Source organism: Xenopus tropicalis, chromosome 1 (genome assembly GCF_000004195.4).
Source record: "Xenopus tropicalis strain Nigerian chromosome 1, UCB_Xtro_10.0, whole genome shotgun sequence".
Classification (NCBI taxonomy): domain Eukaryota; kingdom Metazoa; phylum Chordata; class Amphibia; order Anura; family Pipidae; genus Xenopus; species Xenopus tropicalis.
Window position 1 is genome coordinate 156,197,639 of NC_030677.2, and position 12,142 is coordinate 156,209,780.

A 12,142-nucleotide genomic window follows, 5' to 3' on the forward strand; every position below is an offset into this window, starting at 1 on the left:
AAAAATGGATCAACGGGCAGATCACAGAAGGGTGATCTAATGGAAATATGTGTGGTAAATATTGGGCTGCTGTGATTAGTGATTAGCAAATTTTTTGCCAAACAAGGATTTACTAAGAAATTCCGCATTTCACCATTGGCAATTTTTTTTGCGAGACTGAGACTGCTGCAAAAATTTGCCACGGAGGGAGAAAAAGACGCAGTGGCATCTAACAAGCCAAAGTCGCATAAAAAAAGTCTTGCGTGCCAAAAAAGATGTGCAGTAGCCAAATTTCATGATTTTTTTGCTGTTTCTTAAATCTTTCAGTAGTTGCGCAAATTGTCCTGCAAAGAGAAACATGACAGATTCTCTAGCTGTGATCTACTAGGAGACTGCAATGTTCACTTTGGTCCACCCTTGCCTTAATTATTTTTGGAACAGGCTATGACAGTGCATAATTAGGGCTTAAAGGTCTTGTAATTAGGAAAAAAAGACACAAGAGGGAGAGAGAAAAAATACAGGCAGAAATAGCTAAAATGTAATAGACCACACCCAGCTGTCAAGGGGGTCACTACAAATGAATTATTACACTCACAACTTACTTTTGGGGGGAGGGGGTAGACCTTGGAGTAGTGAATGTGGCAGCACTATATCAGTTTTCAGTCCTCTGTTACAGCAACCTGATTGGACAAGGTACTTAACTACAGTACTTTGACACTCAGGTTGCTGACAAGCAGAAGTCTAGAAATGTATTCAGTTTCTGCTGTTTCAAGAAAGAAAAAAATACAGGAAAGGGAATGCACATCTAAAAACATCAGATCTGGCTAACTTTACAAAACTGCCCAGGTTTCTATTAAGCTGGTAGAAAACATTACAATAGCACTTCAGTGGCCATTGGCACACATTAGTGGGAGTTACAGTGTGAAATGTATAATGTAAGAAGGATTAATAATATGTCTGTTTAGGCATAGATGAAACAGGTAGTGTTCCTTGTAGCTGTCAGTAGGGATTAATGCCCAGTGCTGCTGAGCTAGCGGCTTTGGGGTATTTAAAATAAGAATATGTGTCCCAGAACAGTGCTGAACCTATTTATTGAAGATAAGTGCTGACCATTAATCCACATATCCTGAAAGCATGTTTTGCAACTCTCTTTTTTTGCCTATGAACTGGAGTTTACCTTATAAGATACTCCACAGGACTCCCAAGATAGAAAAAAAGTTAATTTGGATAAATGTTACCATTTTGTAGCAGTTGCTTCTAGCAGTCAAATATATCACTTGTGTGTTCATCAAAACACCCTCTTGACGGATGACCTACCTAGTTTGGGTGTGCTTTATAACATGGCTTTAAGAACGCAGAAAAAACTGATCCCAAGGAGGGAGGAAAGGTGTGCAAAAACTGGATACGCAGCAAGTTTACGAGACGTGACACAATTTATTCAGCATATGAGTAATGGAGCAGTCAGCATTTGACTTTCTGCAGTGCCGAGATAAATTGAGGTGATATATTAAGACTGTAACATGTGGGAATTACAAAAGAGCCTATTCAATATGTTAGGTATGAGTAAGCCTACCCTGGAAAGGGAAGGGTAAGAAAGGTTTGTATTCCATTTCTGAACTAATTTACAGCCTTGATTAGTAAAATGGGTTCTACCCTCTGTTGCCTGCTGATGCAACAATTCATAACTTCAATGATAAAGAATTCTGAAAAGCTAAATCTGCAATCCTGTTTCCCCTGCAGAACACAAACACTTACTCATTACATGCAGTAAAGGGCTCTGACAGATATTTATATTTTCTAAATGTTTCACAAAGTTTGCAATTTACAGTAATAAGGCAAGTGCATGTTTATTGCTTTCATCTCTCAGATCAGCTTCCCCCCTCCTTCCCTGATATCCCTCTCTCCCTCTCTCCATCAGTCTGACACTTATCCTTATGTTTAGCTCCTCATAAGCACCTTTTAACCCTTTCTTCCCATTCATCTTCCTCTTAAACCAAACCAAGAAATTAGTTACGCCCCCACTAGATACAGTATCTGTTCCCATCCCCTTATTTAATTTCCACACCACCACTCTACTCTCTGCTCTGTGTAACTCCATCAGAAAGATGTTACCCTTATTTGCCCCCAACCAAAATGGCTAGTTACTTGCCTATAGTTGTAGTCTACCCACTGCTACACCTTCTTTTGGTTTCTCTCTCTTTCTCACCTTCATCTGCTCCCCCTCTATTGATTTTACCTTCGTCTTGAAAGAACAAGGAAAGGGTGAAGTAAACTAAAAGGGCTCAAAAAGTCCTTCAATCTGCAATACATTTGGTGAAAGCCTAAAAGGTATGCACTTATCTCATGCTATGCACATGCCATTGCCTTAATATCCTGCATCTTACACTGATGAGGTGCATTTTGCTCTGATGAGAGCATGCTGCCTGCAAGATTGGATTCTAATGATATATCTATGCAGTTAAACTAGCCATTCTGGATACATAGTTGGCCACAAGGACAAAAAGCAGTACCAGTAATTTATTTTCAAATAATCAAGGTTGCATTCCACCTGTGTTTGGTGCAACCTATATTGTAAAACTTTATTTTATTGATGCAATGTACATGTTTAACATGATTGAGCATATAGCAAGGATGGACTGCATTGCCGGCTGTAATGACCCATCAAGGTGATGATCATGTGGCAATATGGGACAGCCAGCATGTAAAGGCCAGAGTACTACCATTGTAGTGCTCATTAATATACCTCAGTTTCTCACATACTGTTTTGCAAAAGTGTGCATTGCAATACAGATACTAGTGACACACACAAAAATTAATAAAGGGGGTATTTACTGTATATGAAAGTTGTAACATCTGCACCAGTTCCAGTAAGTTATAGCAACTACAGTAGCTGTTAGATCATTTTGAATATGTTATTTTATGGATTTAGGCACACTAAATGAACTGTTGTACTTTATGGTTTAGGTTGGACTTAAATTGTGTGTAATGTTTGTGTCCTCAGGTAGGATTGTTGAATATAAAACATTATTTACCATGGTCACTTTTTTGCAACTCATTAAAATAACCATTTGAATATTTTGGTCCACTTCATCAATGTAAGATGTTTTATGATAACTTTTAATTTTCTAAACTAACTTCTTTTTCCCCTAAGTTGTAAATATGTTTTGTCATTTGTAAATGAAATGGATAAATGTAAGTATCCCCATGATCATCCCTATTTCCTTGTCCTGTTGTATGTTGTGCAATTAAAGGAGAAAGAAAGGTAAAAACTAGTTAAATTAGTTGTGTCTGTAATTCCTGTGCCAGAGACACACAGCTTTCTGTTCTCTGTCTCTCCTGCTCCCCCCTCCCTCAAGAATGCTAAGAACTCACTACCCCCCCCTCTTAGGAATGTGGATCTGAGCCAATTAGCAGGAAGCTGACTCATGGGGGCACATTTACTAATGCACGAACTGGCCGAATGCGTCCGAATGCATTTTTTTTTGTAATGATCGGTATTTTGAGATTTTTCGGAAAATTGTCGCAACTTTTTCGTTGCCGTTACGACTGTTTCACAAAATGTAGCGACTTTTTCGTAGCGTTACGACTTGCGTGTAAAGTCGTGACTTTTTCGCAGCTTTCGCGCCGAGTACGGAAGATTCGGATTCATTCAAGCTTCAGTATGGTGACTTTTCTTGGGCCAGGTTGGAGCTGCAGAGTGCCATTGAGTCCTATGGGAGGCTTCCAAAATCATGCAAAGTCTGAAAGTTTTGCCCGCAGTTTACGAGCGCTCAATACGAAAAAGTCGCGACAAGATACGAGCATATCGTAACGGCTACGAAAAAGTCACGACTTTTTGTGCAAGTCGTAATGGTTATGAAAAAGTCGTGACAATTTACGAAAAGTCGTAACAGCGACAAAAAAATTGCAAAAGATACGAAAAAGTATCCAATTCCAATTCGGATTCGAATTCGTGTCTTAGTAAATCAGCCCCCAAGTCTTACTAACTGAGCATGTTCACTTGGTCTGGGTGTCTGTGCAGGAGCGAGGCATTATGGGAACTTTCTTTACACAGCTCAGCATTTTTTCTTCCTGTTTGGCTTCTGATCTTCTGAACAGGTGAAATATGGGGAGACTTAAGGGCACTATTGAGACAACTGAAGTTATGCCTGCAGCTTGAGATTAACTCTTTACTAGCCTTTCCTTCTGCTTTAAAGATATCCTACATATAATTTTTATAGGGGAGGCTTCCCTAGTGTCTATAATATCCACTAGTCTCAGTTTTGCCATTATTATATTCCCAAACTCAAATGATCCATTCTATGAATTTGCTAATTCTTTTTCACGAAACCATTAAGGCATGGCAACAGGAGCAACACAGCATGTTCAGAGTGATACCATAAAACCATGTCAAGCATATTGATTCCCCTTAAGCAACACACTTCAGCAACAAAACTACAAGTACTAGTGCCAATTAAACTGGACCTTATGAAGTTCTAAAACAAACTGCTGTGCTTAGCAGCAAGCTTCTCTGAAAATACCTCCAACTTCAAGCTGACAAAGACTTGATTGTCTCCTCCAGCAGTAATGCAGACAGAAAAACATACCATAAGATGAAAAAGCAACAGCAGTAGAATTTTCTCTATTTAGGGCTATACTGAGCAGTTTTTGGCATGGAACTATAAAAAGTGTTATTCCTCACATTCATGAGGTGTTCCCACATTTTATTTATAATATGTGAATGAACTGGATACTTTATCATCTTTAAAGAAGAATTAAAGCCCAGTCCAGAGGTTGAGTAGTCCTATAACTGTAATGACACATGCCTTCATACTATATATGTCCATAGCAGCTACCTAGCTTGGAACAGAGCTCAATATGCTCTTGGCAGCTTATGAGAAGATAAGATTTCTTCAGAAATAATCAAAACATTAACAGAAGATGATTTTAATCATAGAAGGTGGTTCTAGGGAGGTTTAATTCGTATATAGAATGCACTGTTTTCTATATAGCCCTGTAATCTAAATCTGAATGTACTAACTGTATGTCTGTGAAGGCTCTTATTCATCTATGTGATTGTATATCTACAGTAATAAGTCAAATCAGTATTTTTTCCTTGGTGACATTTCGCTAGTGAGTAGCAAATCAGATTATGCTGATTGGAGCAAAATTCCAAGGTATTTAACTCCAGAAAGATCTTTGTACAAGTCATTCTGTATTGAGTAAGCCAGTTGGATGAATAGCTGCATGTCTTCACGGAAAGAAATACAACAAGTCTAGTTGATTTGACTTATTACTGTAGATGTACTACCTGTGCTACATACTACATTGTATTCACCTTTAATGTTTGATGATGTTAGATGCAGATCTAGTGTAAAACCAAAATTTCAATCAATTCACAATAACCGGAGTACAAGTTCATTGGTCTCAATATGCCTTTATACCTTTGCACCCTATATCAACTGAGTGCCTGCATGTAGAAATGTTGGCGCTTATACATACATATATGTATAATTACAAATTATAATAACACTCTTTAATGTAGTTTTAAGACCTGGATATATTATGAGGTATTGGCACATTTATAGATTGAAGCAAATGGGCATACCCTGTGCATCTTCTATCCTGAACCAATCATAAGTTTCTTCTAAATGTTAGTATTGCTTATGCTATTAACCTCTACTAACTTTCTTGCCCACCTACCTAAATATTGGCTATGATCTGCCATAAGTACTGCTTTGCTTCTTTTAACTTTGTACAACCTTTGCCTTTACTAAAGCAGAATGCCACTGACATTAAACATTATAAACCATTGACGGAAAATATTAACAATATATTAAACTAGAATTAAAAATGCAAAGTGAAACATTAACAAATATATTTGAAAACCTTAAATAAAACTCTTTAGTATAGAACTAACATTCAGGCATTAAATATTAAATAAACCTAATATAACCTCCAAAATATACTCCAATAGACTCCAATATATCGTGTGCTGAAAAAAATATGCCACAGATGGGAAAAAGTTGCCGTGAATAAATGCCCCAAACGTTTTGCCCATCACTAGAAATAGCCTTCTCTGAGTAATGGGTTTTCTCATAGTGGATCCCATACCTGTACAAAGTACGTGTTGGCTCTTTATAAAAAGACATGTTAATAAGCATAACCCTTAGAAAATGGCTTTTTTATTCCATTAAAACTACTCCATTTAAGGTGTATTCTACATTACTGTTATATTACCCTTTTCAGCTTGGCCGTTGCTAGTTTTATTTGTTTAAACTCATTCATCTTTTACAAACTTAAAAACAGTAAAACACTAAACCTAGTTTAAATGTATGCGAAAATGTCTTTTTAAGAAGCCACATAACATTAGTGGGTTTATAAACACGAGGACATCATGGTTAATGAGCAGGCAGTGGAAATACCTTTTTTATTCAAGGATTGTTGCACAAATAATAGCTACTGTACGTTGTATAAAATACTCAATTATAAATTGAAGGTATTTTAGTGCTTGCAAGTCAATATGGAAAATTAGAATAAGTAGTGTCATTAACTTTCAAAGCCTGGGTTTTATTGGTTAATTTGTGGCCGAGGAGCATAGGAAAGCTTGTTGGACTAAAGCATTCTAGGGTAGCACAAAAGTCTTCTGTCACTTTCATTGACTTGGCATGTCAGTTCTACCTCCTTCTAACCATTGCCCTACTTGGCACAAATCCTCAAACAAATGCTGCTTGACAAAGTGGATGGCTTTCTAATAGCACTACTCCACTACTATGCATCCATTTGTCTTGCATAGAAAGCAATGACTGATTGGCATTCATGGCTGTGAAAAGAAGAGCCTGTTCCCCCATAGCTGGCAGCTTTAACTTGCTCTGACTTAACCTTTCTTTTACAAAATGGAAAAAAAAGTGTCAAGAGAGAGTAAAATCTACATTCTCTGATGGCAGATGACAGCTGTAATGGCGATGACAATACTTTTCAAATTCCAGTTTTTAACATTGGTTCTTCTGACACTTGCTTTATTTGCATGTTTTATCATATTAAAAGCATATGAGCAGAGAGAATAAAGGTCTTCAGAGCCTTGTCTGCCAATATTAGGGAAAGTTTATACCCAAATGAAAGAAGGAGCGTTTCCTTATTCTGTAAGAAAAGTATATTTCACATGCACAAGTAAGGAAGGTTTATAAAATAATCGGTTCCACTGTGCTTTATCCAAACATAATGAGCGCTTCTCCTTGGAGTGCATTATAGTCAGTTCATAGAGTTTCTACTCAGAAATCATTTCAAGTCCACATTGCACAGAGCAGGTAAATCTTGTGAATTGACTTACCACAAGGCATAGAAAAGTCATTGCTCGCTATAAAATGTCAACGTCAGGTCGATTTCCTGAAACATGTCAATTTCTTTCAGGTTCCCTGTTGTTTTTCCTGAATAAATGGGATCTAAAATTTCATTACCTTTTTATTGCTTAAAAGTAGTAGCGCTGGGTCAGAAGGTAATGGCAGGCAGTGATATTGCTCTTTTTAGAATATTTAATCTAGTCAGCCTTTGGCATTAAGGTCACTGTATTTCCTTCTCTGTTGTTTTATTTTGCCGCTGCCAGTCCAAACATATTGAATATGAAATGTAATACTCCTCACTGAACTTGTGTCAGAATAATAAAATAGCTGTGACATCAAAAGGATATACACAGAAAGGACTTTAGGGTTGGAATTGCCAAAGCAATCAAAGGTCTAAAAATATAAATTATTTTCTTACTGCAAAGTTCGGCAAATTAACGAATTAGGACTGTCGTGTGCTACCTTTTAGCTTCATCACCTGTTCTGAAATATGATGAAAAAATAGCTGAAAATATAGAAGTTGAAATATTTTAATGCCTTATGTTACATATTTTATAAAAGAGAATTTAGAGGGAACATATGCTGGGGTGTATTTATATATATAGACACCTAAAGGCCTGTGTCAAGGGCTCAGTGTCAGACTGGGGTGTCTGGGGCCCCCTGCTGTCAGTGAGCTGTAGACCTCAGATTGGAGAACAGGAGCTCCTGTACCTGTATGTTCTGTACTTTACACAGCTTTCTGTACTGTGTAGGGCAGGGGTGTCAAACTCAATAACATAAGGGGGCCGAAATCTAAAACACAGGCTAAGTCGCGGGACAAATTTTATATTAGTATACTTAGTAAGATACTAAGGGGTATATTTATCACAGTGTGTAAAAAATGGAGTAAGACATTACCGGTGATGTTGCTTATAGCAGCCAATAGATGCTTTGCTACTGTTGAAATCTGATTACTGATTGGATGCCTTGGGCAACATTACCGGTAATGCTTCAATCCACTTTTTACACAGCATGATAAATATACCCCTTAAGGTGGCCATACACGCACCGATAATATCGTACGAAACCTTGTTTCGTACGATATTCGGTGCGTGTATGGTATGTCGGCGAGTCGACCGATATCGCAGGAAGCTGCTGATATCGGCCGACTCGCCGATCGGACCAGTTGGAAAATTTTGATCGGGCGCCATAGAAGGCGCCCGATCAAAATCTCCCTTCAGCGCTGAATCGGCAGAAGGAGGTAGAAATCCTATTGTTTCTACCTCCTTACCTGCCGATTCAGCCCTGAATGGTGTGTGGCACATCTGACGATGTTGCACGAAACATCGTCAGATCGCCACGTGTATGGCCAGCATAAGTCTTAGTTACTATGTGAGGAAAATGGAAATTGATCAGGCTGGATCGTCAGACACACTCACCAAGGGCCACATAAAATAGCCAGGTGGGCCGGATTTGGCCCCTGGGCCTTGTGTTTGACATATATGGTGTAGGGGAAAGTCCTGGGATTGGATGGATGAGGTTTGTTCTTCCCATCCAATCCCTGTACAGCTTTACTGGGACTTTTCCCTACACATAGTTACATATAGTCACATAGTTACATAGGGCATAGAGTCCATTAAGTTCAGCCCTTCCAAGTAAACCCAGCACACACAAACCTATATGGACTTATCTATACACATGCATAAACCATATATACCGACAATCAATAGTAACTCTAGATTGTAGTATCACAAAAGCCTTGGATACCATGCTTGTTCAAGAACTCATCCAAGCCCCTCTTATAGGCATTAACAGAATCTGCCATTACAAAATCACAAGGAAGGGCATTCCCAAACCTCACTGCCCTCACTGTGAAAAACCACCTACGCTGCTTGAAATGTAAGTTCCACTTGTCTAATCTAAAGAAGTGGCCCCCCTATCTGCCTATAATCCCCTTCAATGTACTTGTACAGAGTAATCATGTCCCCTCGCAAGCACCTTTTTTCCAGCGAAAACAACCCCAACCCTGACAGTCTAACCTCATAGCTTAAATCTTCCATCCCCTTTACCAGTTTAGTTGCAGTCTCTGCACTCTCTCCAGCTCATTAATATCCTTCTTAAGGACTGGAGCCCAAAACTGCACCGCATACTCAAGGTGAGGCCTTACCAGAGACCTAGAAAGAGGCAAAATTATGTTTTCATCCCTTGAGTCAATGCCCTTTTGTTTGCAAGCCAGCACTTTATTTGCTTTTGTAGCCACTGAATTACATTGGTTGGAATTAGACAACTTGTTATCTACAAAAATCCCCAGATCCTTCTCAGTTAAGGATCCCCCCAACACACTACCAATTAGTGTATAACTTGCATTTATATTATTTCTGCCAAAGTACATAACTTTGCACTTTTCAACACTGAACCTCATTTTCCAGTTTGCTGCCCAGTTTTCCAATTTTGTCAAATCGCTCTGCAAAGCAGCAGCATCCTGCATGGAACTTATAGTTTTGCACAATTTAGTTTCATCAGCAAAATTAGAAACAGTACTGTCTATGCCCTCCTCCAGGTCATTAATAAACAAGTTAAAAAGCAAAGGACCAAGGACTGACCCCTGTGGTACTCCACTAACAACACTGGTCCAATTAGAAAATATTCTATTTACACTTTCTGTGCGGTACCAAGTACTGCTCACCTCCTTATAAAAGGCAATTAAATTAGTCTGGCAAGATCTGTTACACATAAAACCATGCTGGCACAAACTTATAGTATTGTGATTTGCAATGTATTCAAGTACCCTATCCCTTATTACCCCTTCCAAAAGCTTTCCTACTACTGATGTCAGACTAACAGGTCTATAGTTTTCAGGCTGAGAATGGGATCCAGTTTTGAACAATGGAACCAAATTAGCCATTCACCAGTTCCTTGGCACCATGCCAGACCTGAAAAATCCTGAAAAAATTAAGTGAAAAGGCTTGACAATCACAGAGCTAAGCTTGTTTAATACCCTGGGATGAATACCATCCGGTCCTGGACTTTTGTTTGTTCAAGTCAGTAGTTATATTACTAGAATTGGGTCTATTAAAATAGAAGCCTTCATTATCTGGCTTCTCAGATGTGTAGACCAATGAAAAATAAGAGTTCAGAATTTCTGCTTTTGCCATGTTCTCATCAACCACATGACTCTCCCTGTGACTTTTGGCAACTGGGGGGCGGGGGGGTGCCCATTTAGGTCTGGTGCCAAGGGTGGTACCAGACCTAAATACAGCCTTGGAGATATGAAATCCTAAAACACTTCAAGGCAATTAGTATAAATAAATTGTGTCTTAGATGATTGGAATAGTTTTTTTAAAGTAGGTGGTAAAGCCTGAAGTTGAACAAAAGGCAGCCATACATGGGCTGATTGCTGATATGATAACTGAGGGAGGCATTTACTAACATTTGTATTTGTAAAAAACCAACACATTTTGTGATTTATTAAGTGTAAAAACCACCGAAAAACCACTAATACTGTCAAGGTCATGACTTTACTAGGGTGACCAGATCACTCTGTAAATTCAGGGACACATCTAAAAAATCCAGCCAGTAGGACTGAAATGATTGTATTTATTTCAGTGCGATCAGTGCTGCCCTGCATGTATGTATTAGATGTGTCCCTGAATTGGCCACCCTAGACTAGACATTCAAGGTTAAATGGAAATGAGTTTAAACGTGGTTTCAAAAAAACTCTAAAACCCAAAAATGATAATTTTTATAAATGGGTCTCCCTATGTTCAAGGGGCCATACATGGTTTTCCATTGTTCTGCTTGGTCGCGTTGACATCATGAATGACAGGAACAGCAGAGGTGAAGAGGAGCACAAATTTCAACAATTTTATGGTTGCATATGGTGAGGCCTTATATAGCTAAGGAACTGCAAAATGGATGGGGAAAATTTCTCTTAAAAACTCTTAAGCATCTGTGCACAAATAAAGTATACAATTAAATGGACCATGGATATGAGCTTTTTTTTTTTTTTTACAGTCAAATACTTTTTTATACAGTAGAAAAGTTCCCAGAGAAATTTCCTGTGCAGTTAAACAAGTCCTCCAGTATCTGTAGATTGTAAGCTCTATTGGACAGGGCACTCTTTACCTCTTGTATTGGTTATTGGTTGTATTTTTGTATGTGATCTGCATGTTCATTGTATGCACCATTCTACTGTAAAGTGCTGTCATTTTATAAAAATGAAATAATAATATGTATGTAATATATAAAATCTGTGACTTACATTTATGTTGGTATTAATCCTGCAATTATAAGGTATTGTAAAAACCATTCTTTTGAACATCCTGTAACCCCATTAACTAAGAGTAGCTTTGCCAGTAGAACAGTTAACATCATAACCTGAAAATATAACAAATTATATGGGCTTCCCAAGATCTTTTCTGCTTATAGTTACATTCACTACTTTTCCCTCCACTGTATTCTGATTATAGCGGATAACCAGCATGGGGTCTACGCATAAAAAAGTGGTGCATATGATTGCACAAAATTAGGAAAATTGTCATTGATATGGGTATGACGTAAAACTGATGAGTTCTTTCCTCAAAATAGAAGTCTATTTTAAAATGATCATGTAATTTAAAGATATGTGCATCAGTTCTACATCTTTAATTCTGCCTTGGAATATGATCTATTCATTTGCAAGAACCAGCAAGTTTGTGAATTTCTATTGCTTTCCAGCTATTACCATTGTAGACAATTATCATAAGATGTGGGGACAGCATATTCTTCATATGGTAGATTATATGTTGATTACTCCACATACTCATATCTAGTTTATAATATATATATATATATATATATATATATATATATATATATATATATAT